This window comes from Macrobrachium nipponense, chromosome 45 (assembly GCF_015104395.2).
Source record: "Macrobrachium nipponense isolate FS-2020 chromosome 45, ASM1510439v2, whole genome shotgun sequence".
NCBI classification, from domain to species: Eukaryota; Metazoa; Arthropoda; class Malacostraca; order Decapoda; family Palaemonidae; genus Macrobrachium; species Macrobrachium nipponense.
The window spans coordinates 35,664,911-35,681,274 of record NC_061105.1 but is presented as its reverse complement, the minus strand read 5'-3'; the positions used below and the strand labels follow the sequence as shown (position 1 = coordinate 35,681,274).

Here is a 16,364-nt window from a genome sequence, read left to right as displayed (position 1 = left end):
AACAACACAATATCTTACGAAAAATTACTTATGTGAAGATGTTTTAGTAGTACAAATGATAGTTATTGTATCGTTAAAAATATCAAAGTGAACGAAGTCGCAAAGTCGATTCTATGTCATGTTTTTAACTTTAACGTATAGTGGTATGAAAAACACCAGTGTGTCGTAGCGTGCGTCATCAATATAGTGGAATGAAAATACCACATGGTGTAGCGATACGTAATCACAAAGTACAAATCCTTTTCCCGGACCATCCTCAGAATTTTACGACTCTTCAACTTCAAGATCGATATGGTAAAATATATTATATAGTCATACTTATTGTTAAAATTCACAAGTTGAACTGCAAAACATTATTATATTTTGATTGTTATGTACATATATTTTTTGTGTTTTACGGAATGTTTGTTTTGAAAATAATACCTATTAGTGAACATATGGTATTAATTGTCCCACTATTTTATTATAGGTGATCTTAATTATCTCACATTCATTTAACAGTATTATATTAATATTTATTTAAATAAACTGTAATTAATAAATAACAATAATGAAAAACATAAAGGGAAAAAATGTTTTTGCTGCAGTAGTGGTGTTTTGTTTGATTAGGCATCTGACCTCACATTTCCGAAATCTGAAAAATTCCAAAAACCGAAACATCGGAATGTGTGTGTACTGCACTTTTTTAAAAACACGCACACAATGTCTACACATTTACTGCAAATTACAGTACGTACGTATTTATTCCTGAGAGAGAGAGAGAGAGAGAGAGAGAGAGAGAATGATTAAGGACTCCAAGGCGTGTTATTTTTACAATTATTTTATTATCTTGGGATTTTTTTTTAATCTGAGATTTTCTATTCAATTCTCGAGATTAATAAGAAAATTACGTAAATTGACTAGCTCAGCACACATCTGAATGACTCGGCCATTAGCAGGCTAACCACCAACCTTATGAACTTGCATGATACATGAGATACATGACAAAACACAAAACCACTGTTTATTGGTGAAAATTAGGGGTTGCACGATATGGGGAGATTGCACTTATTCGAGTATATACGGTATGTGATTTTTTTTTAGCCTTTTATGGAACAAAATCTAGCAAGAAATTGCCATTCCCAGTTGGCAACACTGGCCTACAAACGTTTGTTTGGTGTTGTTATGAAATGTGGTGTGCGGCGCGTTCTTTAAATTGTACCCATATAAACGAGTTAATTATGTGGCATCCAAAAGCCCTGATTCTTTAACTCTTATGGGAAAGACGCCTAAAGGTCAGATGAAGGTTTTTTACGTGGAATATACTAGTATTAACGTGTTGTGACGAAGGGAAGAGATGTTTCGCTGCATACTGTTGGTAGCATTATCGTTATTATATTACTGGATTGCACTGCAAAATCGTCGCCATCTTTTATCAACATAGATTGTTGGTGAGTACCCATATGATTTACATATTTTGATAGTTCTCTACCACTCATCCTCTCTTTCCTTGTAAAAAAAAAAGAGGCCCACCATGCGTATGTAGGCTTCTAGCTGTAATCCCTAGGCTAGTAGGCTACATACCTATGTACAGTAGTACATATACTACATTTATTTTTTAAGGCTAATTTTGTACAATACTTTAAAACTGTCTTGAATTTAGTTTTAGGTGATAGTTGAAAAACATATTTGGTGTTTGAACTAAAGTAGGCAGTTATAAACATTGGAATAGTGGTCTTGGGTGGGTTAACTATTAAAGTAGGCAGTTTTAAGCAATTTTTGAGGGGGGTATCAGGATAACACGGGTATTTACTTATCACGGGGGGGTTCTAGGCCCTATCCCCGTGGGGATAACGAGGCCCACTGTACATCGCATTCTCGTAATATTTGCTCCATTTCATATTAGGCATTTCATAGTTTTATATATGGAAATGTGTGCAATTTTATGTAGAATACAACAAAAAATCATTGAAGGTTGTAGCTTTTCTCATTTTCGAAATAATTGCATATAAATCACAATAAATAGAAAAAAACTGCGTTCGGTCAACTTTGACTCTACCAAAATGGTCAAAAAACGCAATTGTAAGCTAAAACTCTTACAGTCTAGTAATATTCAGTCATTTATCTTCATTTTGAAACAAATTTAAAGTCTCTAACACAATATTTAGATTTATGGTGAATTTTTGAAAAAAACTTCTTCCTTCCCTCCGCTCGCGGATTCTCCGCCGCAAATCTCCGAAATGCGTACGTCGCATTCTCGTAATATTTGCTCCGTTTCATAGAGTTTTATAAATGAAAATTTGCGCAATTTAATGTAGAATACAACAATAAATAATTGAAGGTTGTAGCTTTTCTCATTTTCAAAATAATTGCATATAAATCACGATAAATAGAAAAAACTATGTTCAGTCAACTTTGACTCTACCGAAATGGTTGAAAAATGCAATTGTAAGCTAAAACTCTTACAGTCTAGTAATATTCAGCCATTTATCTTCATTTTGAAACAAATTCGAAGTCTCTAGCACAATATTTAGATTTATGGTGAATTTTTGGAAAAAAAACTTTCCTTCCCTCCGCTCGCAGATTCTCTGCCGCAAATCTCCGAAATGCATACATCGCATTCTCATAATATTTGCTCAATTTCATATTAGGGGTGTCATAGAGTTTTATATATGAAAATGTGCACAATTTCATGTAGAATGCAACAAAAAATAATTGAAGGTTGTAGCTTTTCTCATTTTCAAAATATTTGTATACAAAAAAATATATTAAAAAATTTTGACATTCGGTCAACTTTAACTCACTCGAAATGGTCGAAAACTGCAATTGTACGCTAAAACTCTTACAGTATAGTAATATTCAATCATTTATCTTCATTTTGAAACAAATTGGAAATCTCTAGAACAATATTTTTTACGTCCGCGCGTTATGAATTCATGCACTATTTTGTGATAATATTTTGTGTGTTGCTTTGATCGTTTTACAATGTGTTATATACCAAAATGATTGCAATTTAGTGTACAATACAACGAAAAAATATTAACTCATTAGCTTTAACCATTTTGCTCACAGCGCGATTTGAATACAATTATATATGAAATTTTGTTTTTGCGCTATCATATATCGCATTATTTATATATGATAATGATATTTTTTCATTTCTGATGGTTGCATACTAAACTTCAGGCAATGACAAAAAAAGGAGCAAAAAATGAACTCTTAATCTTGAAAACTAAGCGCACTGTGATTTTTTGAAAAAAAAATTTCTGCTTCGGCGATCACTCCGAGACCCCCCCGGCATATGGGAGATGATTTTTATTATACCCCTTCGGCGTTAAAGGGTTAATAAGTAACTATAAAATAAAACACTAACAACCTGGTATTGCTACAGAGAAACCAAACATATATACATTTTTCAGCTAAAATTAATCTCAAACAACATCAGCATTTGAGCAAGGTGCTGTTTTGTGGGGTTGGGAGGAGAGCAAAGTTTCTCCCATAAAGTTAAAGTAATGGCTGCATGTGGAAAAAATTTGGTAAAAATTAAAAAAAAAAAAAAGTTTTGATTAAAAAAAAAAAAACCAAGCAAGCAGTTTGTTCGACAAGAAAATTCATTACTTTATGATAGTCTGAGCTGTTGGTTAGGTAGGATAAATTTAAAACACTTCTTAGTATTGTCGAGTTGCTAGGCCAATGGACTATGTTAGGTAAAGGCTACAAGGTGTGACATGTCTCGCAAAAGTTTAGGGATATTAATAGTCTTGATGGTGAGTTTGTGGAATATAGTCCAACTAGTCCTTAATTCATGTGGAATATAAAAATGAGCAATATACATGTGTGAACAATGGTGGGCAGTGCCTATAGGGAAGTTGTGGCAATGGTAATAATAAGGAATGGGGGCATAAGTGGTGTTCACAAGGTAAGGTATACAGGCAGTCCCCAGTCATCGGAGGACTCGGTTATTGGCGATCTAGTTTTATGGCACTTGTCTATCTCAATAAAATCTGCAATTTCTGGGCTCAGCCTGTGTCGCTCCGTGAAATGGTTCCTTTAGCACTCATATTTAAGATATAAGTATTGCTACAAATACCAGAGAAAAAAGCTATATGGTAGTGCCAGAGTATTCTGGCTCGCTCACCTTTATTCAAGGTGTCAGTATGGTATCCGGGGCGAGTGAAACCACTACCAGAGATCCCTTGCCATTTAGTCTCTTCCTTCCTCAATATCCCACGTCTACTTAGGAGCCGTTCTAGGCCCCCGCTACCCGCTACTACTACAACTAGCGCCTTTGTTTACCATTCCTTTCGATAGCACGACATCGCTAGCACACGTTTTTTGCTCTGTGTTGTGAATTCGTTGGAATTTCCTTAATTAACATCATGGAACGTCAAGTAGCTTCTGCATCCAAGTACGTACTGCAATTAATGTTTGATATTATTTTGAGGTAGCGATGGGCATGATAAACTGTTTTAAAATAGGTTATATGCGAGAGCGGCAGTCCGCATGTTGCCGACCCGCGCCACCATTTCGTGGCTCGCTACCCGCGTAAAGTTACGCTTATATCATTCTCCAATTGGTCTCCTATACTAATTGGAGTCGATCCTATTACCTAGCAGTACTCTATTTATGTTTTATACAGATGCTTTTATTGCTGACGTTTTTATGATTAGTACGATCACAGAGGTATAGCCTACTGACCGAACCGCATGCTGTCGGGACGTAGCCTACTCAATTAGCCTTATTTTACATCTTGAGGTTGGCATAACAACCATATATCTAGTCAGGTTGTATTATAGACATTTTCATGGTAAGACACTCTTGTCTTCTACGGAAGGACCCTGGTCCATTCGTAGCCTAGGATCGTCCTTGAGCCACCCTGGCCGCCTTGCCCCTCGATTAAATAACTCGATATGGCATCTAGGCTAAGCCGCTCTGAGTTGCCAGGCTAACGGGTCCAGATCGATTCGATTTGCGAAGTTAGGCCAGCTTCTCAAGAGGACACCTTACTTTCTCTTTTACTCCATATTTATTTTTCTTTCTTCTCCCCGTGTTAGGACAGGATGTTTGTGTTATGTGTTTACTATGTTCATTGTATACGGCATTCAGTTAACCTATAGGCCTACTTTCGATCAACTGGTCTTTCACACCGCGTGACTGTTCACACGGCTGAGAAGGTCCCCAGTCGATCGCGTACGAGCCACCCTGCTAAACCGACGCCACCCTGCTAACCGACCCCTCCCCGCGCCCCCCCCCCAAAACCCCCCCCCCCCCCCCCACCCTCTCACCCACCTCGGGGTGGAGTGAGGACTCGCTCACGCTACCTCAGGTAGCCGATCCGAGTTTCCCAAAGGGGGGATGGGTGGGGAGGACTATCGGTAGGCGGGCCCACCGTACCATGCCTCTCTCTAGTGGAGATGGGGGGAGCCCTGCTCGGCCGAGCCCTGGTTGGCCACCAGGCTCAGCAGGGTGGGGTGCGCCTCGGTCCACTATGTTATGTATCCCTTTCTCTGTCTTTTGTGCCCACCCTTTCCCACCCCGCTCCGGCAGACTCGGGACTCTGGCTTCAAGGTATGGTCTATGTAAATAGTCCTACCCCTCGCCGACCAAATATGGGTTAAGGTTATAACCGAACCCCTGTTCTGTTCTTTCGAAGCCGGGCCCGGCATTGGGATAGCTAGGCGTATTTAGATACGTGAAAAGGCTTCGGCCTAACCATGGGATCCCTTATGCTGCATGCATGTTTTATTACACATAACATAACATCCACCATTGTATTTTGTAAGGTATTATCTTACTAAATATTCGGTTATTTACGACGGCGGACTTATCAACTCCACCGTGTATTTAACTGACCTACCCGGTTATCACTAGCTCCTCAACCCTGTACCTGGGTATTGGATTCTATCCTTCATCCCGACGCAATGGGAACGGCTTGAAACCGTCTCCGGCGTCACCGGAGTCCATTGAGTTTCATAACCTGTCCCCCATTGTCTATTTCGGATGTTACTAGGGGTATAGACGGAGCGCCGGAGCTGGTGAGAACAAGGTCGCATGTTATTGTGCAATATATATGCTGCCACCGGAGTTACTCCAGCAGCAATAGCATACTACATGCAACCCCGGACTTGTCTCCGGAAGGTTAATGATGATACTATGTATCATTTGACTTCCAGGTCGCTCGTTGCCTGGAGGAGGGTTGCAACGCCGTTCTCCAGGAACCCTGTGGGCACGTGGTCTGCTGGTCTCATGCCGGTTGCGCAGTCCAGATGGAGGACGTGATCGTCAGGCACCATGAATGCTGCGTGATATGCTACGGTCTCTGAATCGGTATGTAGCACGCCGGACTGTACATAATGATACAATGAGAATCAACTCGATTATAGCCTGCAAAATTATACTAGACTAAGATTAATCTCTAGTTTTAACTATTAATATACCCCTTTTTACAGGGCATCCAAGCGGTTAGGGACGCTGCCTTGACAACCCTGAAGGTCTGGGTAGGCGGGTTTGGCCGCAACGCCAAGAAGGGCCAGCCTTACATGCTTTCCCAAGATATGGCTGGACTCAGTTACCCCGGGGCCAAGAAGGCATCGACGGTAGAACCCACGGTAGCTGCTCCCATCATCGCTATGATTCAAGCCGCGACATCGCCCTTACCGGAGGAAGGTCTTGAAGAGGAGGTCGCAGGGGAAGTGGCAGCCCTCGACTTGGACCACGAGCCCATGACTATTGACGACATGGGCAACGGTAAGGATGTTAGTGAGGCAGGTGCAGTAGGGGCTCAAGGATTGCTCTTGAGCCCATCTCAGTCTTCATCCTTCTCCTCTACCACTTCTTTTCAGGGGTTCGCCGAGAGACCTCAGTCGGTCAGACCGAAGTCTACCTCAGTGATCCCTAAGGTTAAGAACCCAGTGGACTTAAAGTCCATGCAAAAATCCTTGCCTAAGCGGTCTGGAACCAGCCAAGTCACTAAGCCATTGGCTCGCAACCCCGAGGCAGATAAGGCTAAGGTTACTCCCCCGCTGAAGGGGTCGAGAGCCAAGGTTCTAAAGGCGAAGGCTCAGCCTTCTACCTTCGACCCGGATGCCTTTTCAGCCACCATCATGCAACAGGTGGGAAACATGATGGGGAACTTGGTCCAGACCAAGTTCCAGGAAATGTTTTCCCAACTGTCTACCACGCTGGAGGCATCGGGACAGACTATCCAATCCTTATCGGAAAGGATGGTAACCCAGGAGAACCTGATGGCGGGTCTCCAGGATACAGTGGCAACAGGACTGGCCCAGTCCGGACAGGCTACTCAGCCCTTGCCAATGCTGGACTCATCCAATCTACCTCCATTTAAGAGTAACAACCCATGGAGGTTAGCAGCATACGCCCCGTTCTTGGAGGGTATGCTGACTATTGAGGGTTGCGGAACTCGAAGGTTGGAAGACTTCGAGTTCTATCCTCAGGGGCTCCAATTCCCCTTCATGGGCTACGCCCGCCTAACGGAAGTTGCCATGAGGAGGGAGGACAAGGTCCCCAAAGAAACAGTAATCTTCCCCCGGGATCAAGCTCAACAGGCTTGGCTCCAGAGCTTGGAAGAATGGCAGTGTACCAAAACAAGAGTGACAGCATACAAAAGCCCGTTTACTATTTTTGCAGTAAATGAGGTAACTCCGATGCCATGTACATCCAAAGTGGCTGAACTGATGATTCAGGCAGCCATAAAGGATGAACCCATGCCTCAGCTCCGGGAGACGGATTTAACTTCCCTTCTGGTCCCCGGATCCACTGATTGCTGGGTTGACACCCCTGCCACCTTCTCAGTAGGTAAGCTCAAGCCGGACTGCTGTAACACGCTGGTCAGCGGGAGGCTCCCTAGACTGTCAGACAGCCTGATCCAAGCTGAGTATGACGCTAGGATGAGGCTCAGTAGGTCCCTCAATTCCCTCACTATGACCGAAATGGCGTCCCTCATCTATGGTGAGGAACCATTGTTTAAGATCATTACCAAGTCACTACTGCATACAATGCAGTGTGACTTGTATGATTTTATCATAGCTCGGCGGAATTGCAGGAGGCACGTTCTGGCGGAGGCGACAATCCGCCACGAACCTAATAAGCTAATTGCATCCTCCATATGGGGAACGGACCTTTTCCCCGCCTCCGTCGTGAACGAGGTTCTGGCGGAAGCCTCGAGGGTAAATCAAAGTCTAAAGATTCGTTGGGGACTCATTCCCAAAAGGAAACCCGAGTCCACCGGAACGAATCCCAAAGGTAAGAAGAGGCAGAGGAAGTTCCAGCCCTTCCAAGGCCCCCAACAGCAGACTTTGGTGCAGGCGGTTCCGGTGTCCCAAGTGCCGCAACCGTCGACGTCAAAGGCACATCCGCAACAGCAGTTTGTGCTATTGACCCAACCGTCACAACAGGCTTAGGCTTCGACCTCCTTTGCTGTCTCTCCAGCCTATAATGCAACCTTTGAGACTCAAACACTTCAAGGGTTCAATAGGTTTGCCAGAGGCAGTCGTGCCAGAGGACCCTCCCGTCACAGAGGCGGCGGAAGAGTCTCTAACCGAAGCAAAGGCTTCCGGGGAGCACGTGGTGGCCGACCATCGGCCAACCAGTGAGATCCCCAGGTAGGAGGGAGACTGTACTTCTACCGACATCGGTGGGGGTTCAGCAACTGGGCACAGAGTATTGTGACCAAGGGTCTGGGTTGGAGTTGGCTTCAAGGTCCTCCTCCATCCAACACCTTTTACCAAAAACCGACTTCGGAACTGATAGAGTATACCCAAGAACTTCTTCAGAAAAGGGTAGTGTCACGAATCAGAAACTTAAAGTTTCAAGGGCACTTGTTCAGCGTGCCAAAGACAGACTCTAACAAACTAAGAATAATTCTAGACTTGTCCCATCTGAACTCATTCATTCACTGCGACAAGTTCACAATGCTGACCGTTTCGCAGGTGCGGACCTTACTTCCCCGTGGGGCCGTCACCACATCTTACAGATGCTTACTATCATATCCCGATAGCAAGACACTTCCGCCCATTCCTAGGCTTCAGACTAGGAAAGAAGGCTTATTCCTTCAAAGTAATGCCATTCGGGCTCAACATAGCGCCCAGAATATTTACAAAGATAGCGGAAACAGTAGTCCAGGAATTAAGGACTCAGGGAATAATGTTAGTAGCCTATCTGGACAATTGGCTCATATGGGCCACAGATGTCGAAGAATGCCGCAAGGCGACGGTCAAAGTAATAGAGTTTCTGGAACACTTAGGTTTCCAGATAAGCAGGACCAAGTCCCGGCTGACTCCGGAGTCACGCTTCCAGTGGCTAGGAATCCAGTGGGACCTAGACTCTCATACTCTATCAATTCCGCCGGCGAAAAGAAGAGAAATAGCCAAGGCCACAAGAAAAAAAAAACATTTTCCTTACGTCCGCGCGGTAACTCTTCCGATAAAATCAGAATTTTTTTTTTTTGCGATTGTCGAAATGTTTGCACCAATTAAAAGTAGCTGTTACATAAAGTTTTATATATGAAAATGTGCGCAATTTCATGTAGAATACAACTAAAAATGATTGAAGGTTGTAGCTTTTCTCTTTTTTCAAAATATTTACATATAAATCACGATAAATAGAAAAAAAACCACGTTCGGTCAAATTTGACTCTACCGAAATAGTTGAAAATGGAATTTTTATTCTAAAATTAATATTAATAATACTTACCTGTATAATTTATCTAGTCCCACCCATCCTACCCCACGATCTGCCTATCACAACTGATTTGAGGGAAGGTTTTTCGTATCTGTCAACGACAGTGTTGCCAACTGGCGGACAGAATAGGAGGTAACAGGGTTGCCAATGTGGTAAATTTTGGTGCGGTTTTTGGGGATTTAGGGCTAGATAAATTATACAGGTAAGTATTATTAATATTAATTTTAGAATAAAAATTCCATATTAATAAACATTACCTTAATATAATTTATCTAGCCCGATTAACCACATTGAAAAGGAGGAGGGAATCTGAATACAATTTCCCCTTCGGACAGAATAGGAGAAAACAAACAAAGAAATATATATCATAGGCAGTCAAAACTCAACCCAAGGTCAAAGATACTAACAACTCAAAGTCTCCTACCATAATGCCACCAACTGCGGTAGCACAGGACAAGGAGTAAGTGCATAGTCAGTCTGTCTGTACTAAAGTCAGGTGCCCGACCAGGTGACCAGTCAGACGAATTGCGGACAGCAAGGCTGCACCCTGAAGACTATCAAGCACTATTCTTTCCCTAAAGGATGAGTGTCTGGACTGTCTGGGCGATTCAAAGCTAAGCAAACCTTGGGGGTGTATCAACGCAACCCGAAGTCGCCAGCAACGAATCGGCTCATGAGCAACTCCTAACTCGAGCTTTCTGGTGCCAAGAGAAAGGAGCGCGGAGCAAAAAGGCGATTCAGTCCCCCGAAGGACGAATGCCTGACAGTCCAACCTGGTCTCGTGTTACACGATCATCGGGGGTGTATCAACGCAACCGACTTCGTCAACAAGAAACTCAGGGCTACTAAATGTCGCCTGATCTCACACGAGTGTCTGACTCCGAGAAGACAGGTGAGACAAAAGTAGATGGTGAGCGAGTCACCAGATGACAGCAGACGATCCATCGACTAATTCCCTGTCCAGGACAGTGGAAGAAGCAGGAGTCGTCAGGACAAGCGAACCAGTGGCTAGTCCTAGGTCAGCATCGACTCTGGGAGAAGCGTAGTCGCCAGTGCCGACAACCCAGTGGCTGGAACCATTTCACACTGAAAATGGAAGCAGCATGAGTTGCCAAGCAGTCAGTCCTTGTCATCAAAAACACCTAAATACCAAACTGCCTAATTCCCATTATAACTACGTCAAAAAACTGCCATGGGTTATAATACAAAACAAAAAATATATACAACAAAATAAAAATTAATGAATAATATACAGGTAGCAACCAAACGTAAAACAGGAAGACTACCTAATTCTCCTGTCTGACGACCTGTCCTGCCATCACCAACGGGCCCAAAGAACGAAGGTCGCCTAGAACTAGAGAAATATCCCTCAAGTAAAAAAGAGGCAAAAACAGAATTAGAACGCCAAGTCGCCGCCTCAAGCACCTTGGCGACTGAGACGTTCTTCATAAAAGCTACTGATGTAGCAACTGCTCTAATACTGTGTGCTCTCGGCGTCTGATCTTCCCCCAGTAGGACAGCCGATACCACCAGTTTTAACGATCAGATCTCTAAGAAAAAAGGATACACCATTCTTTGAAATAGGTCTCTTGACATTTCGGGGTGAAACAAACAGATGACGGGGACGACCCTGAATGTCCTTCGTGCGGCGTAAATAACATGAGCGCCCCCTAACAGGGCAAAGAACTAATTCCTCATTTAAATTACCAACAAAGTCGACCAGCGACTTCAGTACGAAAGACCTGGGAATGGATATCAGACGATTCAGTCTTTGCGACAAATTCAGGAAGGTATGACAAAATCATTGTCTTGTCCAGATCTGGCAACCAGAAAAGAGTGCGCTTGCAGTTCACCCACCCTCTTGGCTGTAGCCAGTGAGACAAGGAAGAGTGTCTTAGAAGAGAGGTCCCTAAATTTGGCAGAATTCAGAGGCTCAAACGGAGGGAACCTTAAGGCTTGAAGGACTTTGTTAACGTCCCATGTCGGAGGCGAACACTGCGGCCTGGGTCGAGATAGGGAAAAAGATCGAAGTAAATCTCTAATGACATAAGATGAAGAGATCTCAGGAAGCCTTGCCTTTAAAAACATAGGAAAGCATAGACCTATAACCCTTAATGCACGAGGTGACAGGGCCCTGTCATGATGTAAATGAACTAAAAACTCCGCTACTTTCGGTAAGGAAGGTCTAGAAATTGAATGTCCTTGAGACTTACACCAACGTCTGTAAACCGACCATTTAGCCTGATAATTTACTCTGGTTGATTGCCGCCTGGCAAGAGCCAACTGTCGCGCCACTCTGGAGGAGAACCCTTCGTGCTTGGAGAACCTCCTGACAGTCTCCAGGCATGAAGATGAAGCATGTGGAGCCTCTGATGGAACCGATGAAAGTGGGGTTGTTTGAGAAGATCTGGTCTCTCTGGCAGGCGAATGGGGGGTTCCACCAGTGCTTCCAGAAGGTCGGGAAACCACTCCTTCTGTGGCCAGAAGGGGGCGATCAAGGTGAGATCCAGACGCTTGGTTGCCCTCACTTTGTTGAGGACTGACCTCACCAGAGAGAACGGAGGAAAAGCATAGGCTTGAAGTCCCTCCCAGTCCTGCAAAAGAGAGTCTGTCCCGGCACTCTGAGGAGTCTGGTAAGGGGCGAAGAATATCTGGCACCGAAAATTCAGTGGGGTGGCAAACAGATCGACTGTGACAGGCCATTTCTTCCTGAGGCTGTCGAAGACTTCCTGGCAAAGTGTCCACTCCGACCCTTGAACTTCGTTCGGTCTCGACAAGGCGTCTGCTAAGACGTTGTGATGGCCCAGGATAAACTGAGGGACCAACGTTAATCCCCCTGTCTTCTGCCCAACACAGGATTGATCGGGCTTGCTTGAGTGAGAAGATCCGACTGTGTGCCGCCTTGGTTTCTCAAGTACGAGACTGCTGTGGTGTTGTCGACAAAGATCGCGACAACCGACTCCAACAGTTGTTCCTGAAATGAAAGAAGGCCTAGGTACACTGCCTCAGTTCCCTCCAATTTATTGACATGCTCCTCTCCTCCTCTAACCAAAGGCCCGAAGCGGCTTCGGAGCCCAGGTGTGCGCCCCAACCTTGATCTGAGGCGTCTGACCAAAACATTAGGTCCGGAGGAACTGAAAGAAGAGATGTCCCTGACTTGAAGGCGGTTGAACTTGCATCCAACAAACGGAGATCCTTCTGACATTGTGGAGAAGAGGCGACTATCGTGTCCTCGGACACGAAATCCCATGACTGGCGAAGTGTCGACTGAAGGGACCTCATTCTGAGACGACCTCCGGGAACCAGTTGGATGAGGGATGACAAATGGCCCAGGAGAGACCTCCAAAGAGAAACTGGCTGCGTTACGGAGGACAAAAATTTCTTCGATCAGACTCAGAAGCTTGTCTATCCGTTTCTGAGCGGGAGAAACCTCAAAATCTGGGAATTCAAAACAATCCCCAGATAAGTCATGATCTGGCAAGGGATTAGATTGACTTGTCGAAGTTGACACGAATGCCCAACTCGACACAGAGACAGAACTATCTCCCTCGACCGGAGACATTTCTCTAGAGATTCGGCCTGGACTAGCCAATCGTCCAGATACCGAAGCATCCTTACGTTTAACTGATGCAGAATAGCTGAAACAGGAGCCATCACCCGAGAAAAGACCTGTGGAGCAGTGGTGAGGCTGAAACAAAGGGTCTTGAACTGGAAAACTCCCGAGTCCATGAAAAACCGTAGGTAAGGTCTGCTTCTTGGATGGATGGGGATTTGCAGATAAGCATCCTGCAGATCGATGGAAATCATCCAGTCCCCCCTCCTGACGGATGAAAGAACAGTCTGGACCGTCTCCATCCTGAACTTGGACTTTAGAATGAATTGTTCAAAACCGAAAGATCTATGATGGGGCGCCAGGCACCCGAGGCCTTAGAACTACAAACATCCGAGAGTAAAACCCGGGAGAAGGAGGAGCTCGCTCTATGGCATCCTTCTCCAAGAGGGCCGAAGCTCCTTCTCCAAGGCTTGACCCCTGATTGAGTGCGGGTAATAACTGCTGAACTCGAGAGGACGATTGGAAAGTGGAGGTCTGGAAACAAAAGGGATCTCGTAAACCTTCCTTCAGGACCTCCACCACCCAAGCATCCACCGCTCTCCCTGCCAAGCTGACCAATGGCGGGAGAGAGAAGCTCCTACTGCGGTCTCCAGGCAAGGTGATGACTCCTACTTCCGAAAATTCTTACGCAAAGACAAGGAAGAAGAAGAAGAAGAAGAAGAAGGTCCTCCTGGAGGTTGAGCTCTTTCTCTGCCCTTAGAGCCACGCCAAGAACCTCTCCCGCGTTTCAAAGGGTGAGCACCAGATGAAGAAGAGGACCAGCAACTGAGATGTACTCTGGAAAAAAGAGCCAGAAGGAGGTTGTTGGGCTGGAGCAGAAGGTACAGATCTGGTCCTAAACTTACGCTTACTCCTTGAAGGAACGGGAGGAAGACCAGAGGAAAAAGCTCTTGATAAGGCCCAGTGAGCTTGGGAAGAGGCATCACCTTGATGTTCCTTCAAAACCTCAGAAAGCACAGAAATATCGAAAAGAAAATCGCCAAAAGGAGAAGAGGACAACGACGGGTTCTCTGAATCTCCGATACAGAGGAGGGTAACTGCGACAAATACAGGTTACGCCTTAGAGAAACAAGAAAGGCCTGCATTGAAGCAGCAAGCTCGTTCTGATGTACAGAAGCGATTGAAATGGATGAGCAGAATTCTCAAAAAGAGGAGCATCAGGAGGAACAAACCCGGAGTCCTTGATATACATTAAAAGCCCTCCGAGGACCCACATATTGAAGGATTGAGCTTCTTGTAAGGAGCTCATAACAGCCTCCATAGCAATAAAATCTTCAATTGAGACAGAGACCGAAGCCTTAGAAGGCAAGGGTTGACTGAAAGTCGGACAAAATCAGGATTTGGCTTGGGGGGTCGAGAGAATGAAGAATCATCCGCCACCTGGTAAACTCCTCTCTGGTGTCGTAGAAGAGAAGAGAGCTTCCTCTTCCCTTCCCCGATCACCTTCGAAAATTTAGCGGCAACGTCCGCCCTCACTCTCGCGAACCTCTGGGCAAAGGGAAAACGTAAAAATTCCCGTGACCGGGAAGGACCGTCAAGAAAAATCCCTTCTGTAATACAACGAGGCGGAGGCTGCTTCTGCTCTTTAGGCCTCGCCTGAGGAAGAAAAACTCAAAATTAAATCAAAAAGTTTCTTGAATTCTACATCATGACATCCATTCGAGGAAACATCAATATCACACGAATCCGCATCATCATCATCGTCAGATCCTAACTTAGAAACTTCCTCTGAAGTAAAATCCTGACGACTAGCTATCTTAGGTCTGACACTAATATCCCTCCCCCCCTTCTCCTAAATAAGCGCCCTTTGGCACTGTTACGGGACTAACAGGGGACACGTTGGGTAAAGATTCGTTAGGCACCTGCCCGGACCGGATCCCCCCTAGGCCTTCGCCACGACGGGGTTCACAAGCGGGGTATCTGTCGCACCGTTACCCATGGTGCTGTCGACAGGTACCTGACGAGGAGCTGAAAATGAATCTAAAAGTGTGTTAGACATTCTAGTAAAGGCTTCTTGAAAATTCTCTGACAGATTGTTAAACTTAGCAGAAATATCTCTATCTAGACTAAGCTGTAATTTCTTAAAGTTCTGTTTCCAGGTAGTTTCCATTGCCAAAATCTTCGAATCTACATCAGAATAACTTCACTAATTACCGGTTGTACAGGGGCAAAGCATCAATTAATTCGGAGTCGGAGTCGTACGATACCGAAACCGAAGAGCCAGAATCATGAGCGCCCAAGTCAAAGAATTCGTTAGATACAGTTCTAGCAATTGATTTCTTTTTCTCCTTAACCGATCTTTTACGCTGCAAGATTGTTTGGCGTTTCATATAAGCAGTCATATCCTCGTCAGACCAGGGCTTACATACGTCACAACGAGAAGTCAGTCACAAACCTGTCCACGACAAGAGCTACAAATGTCATGTGGTTCATACTCCCTGCTACTCATCCTTGTCCCACAAACCGGGCAGTTCCTGATGTTGCTGGCAGAAGGAAGCATCGTAATTTCTTGGTAATCCATTGTAGAATTGGACAGGTCAGTAGTTCCGGGTCGCGCAAAAGTTCGTAATTTAAGATAAGAACCACTACAGAAATCAAAGTTAATTCACTATGTGATGTAATGCGTGAGTGGTAATTCATATAAAGTCTCATTTAACAAATAATGAAAGCTTTAAAGGCAAAAAATGTTTAAGGAAATTTATAAAGAGCGGCCGTGATGTAAACAACACGGGCGCTCGTTAACAACTGATTTGAGGGAAGGTTTTTCGTATCTGTCAACGACAGTGTTGCCAACTGGCGGACAGAATAGGAGGTAACAGGGTTGCCAATGTGGTAAATTTTGGTGCGGTTTTTGGGGATTTAGGGCTAGATAAATTATATTAAGGTAATGTTTATTAATAATGCAATTGTAAGCTAAAACTCTTAAGGCCTAGTAATATTCAGTCATTTATCTTCATTTTGAAATAAATTTGAAGTCTCAAGAACAATATTGTGATTTATGGTGAATTTTTGAAAAATATATTTAACTTCCCTCCGCGCGCCGATTCGCGGCCGCAAGTCTCCGAAATGCGTA

The 16,364-nt window shown here is 44.3% G+C and overlaps 1 protein-coding gene across 1 annotated transcript in view; it reads right to left on the bottom strand.

Annotated features, from left to right (window-relative positions):
* The window catches only part of LOC135214475 (probable helicase with zinc finger domain), a 78,900-nt gene that overhangs the window by 18,251 nt on the left and 44,285 nt on the right, over positions 1–16,364 (bottom strand). The window lies entirely within an intron of this gene.